The sequence below is a fragment of the Cebus imitator genome, unplaced genomic scaffold, assembly GCF_001604975.1.
Source record: "Cebus imitator isolate Cc_AM_T3 unplaced genomic scaffold, Cebus_imitator-1.0 Scaffold37, whole genome shotgun sequence".
NCBI classification, from domain to species: domain Eukaryota; kingdom Metazoa; phylum Chordata; class Mammalia; order Primates; family Cebidae; genus Cebus; species Cebus imitator.
This window is the reverse complement of record NW_016107352.1, coordinates 1,536,948-1,537,460: the sequence shown is the minus strand read 5'-3', so window position 1 is coordinate 1,537,460 and position 513 is coordinate 1,536,948.

The following is a 513-nucleotide window of genomic DNA, read 5'->3' as shown; positions in this document are numbered from 1 at the left end:
CGGGGTTTCACCATGTTGACCAGGATGGTCTCGATCTCTTGACCTCGTGATCCACCCGCCTCGGCCTCCCAAAGTGCTGGGATTACAGGCTTGAGCCACCGCGCCCGGCCCTCTTATTTCTTAAAGATATCTCTCTTACTCTTATTTCTTCCTAAGGTATCTAGGGCATTGCCACTTACTGTTCTCCAGGAGTATCAGCTTGAGATTGTAAATGTATTGCATCAGAGTCATGGCCTAGGAGGAATGCAATGTCAAGGCTCCAGAGGACCGGATTTTGGCACAGACAGAGTAAACTGTTGCTCCTGTCAGGTGAAACCAAACTGCTCCTGATAGTCCAAGTGAGCAGCAACAAGGTAACACACGATCAACATATCGTGGACTACAGATCAGAAATCAGGAATTTTATTAATCTATTTAGTAAAGAAGCCATTTGGAGATGGGAAAGTACAGTTGGAGTTAGCATTGGTTTTTGCATTGACCATACTGACGTATTGAATGGGGAGAGAAATCATT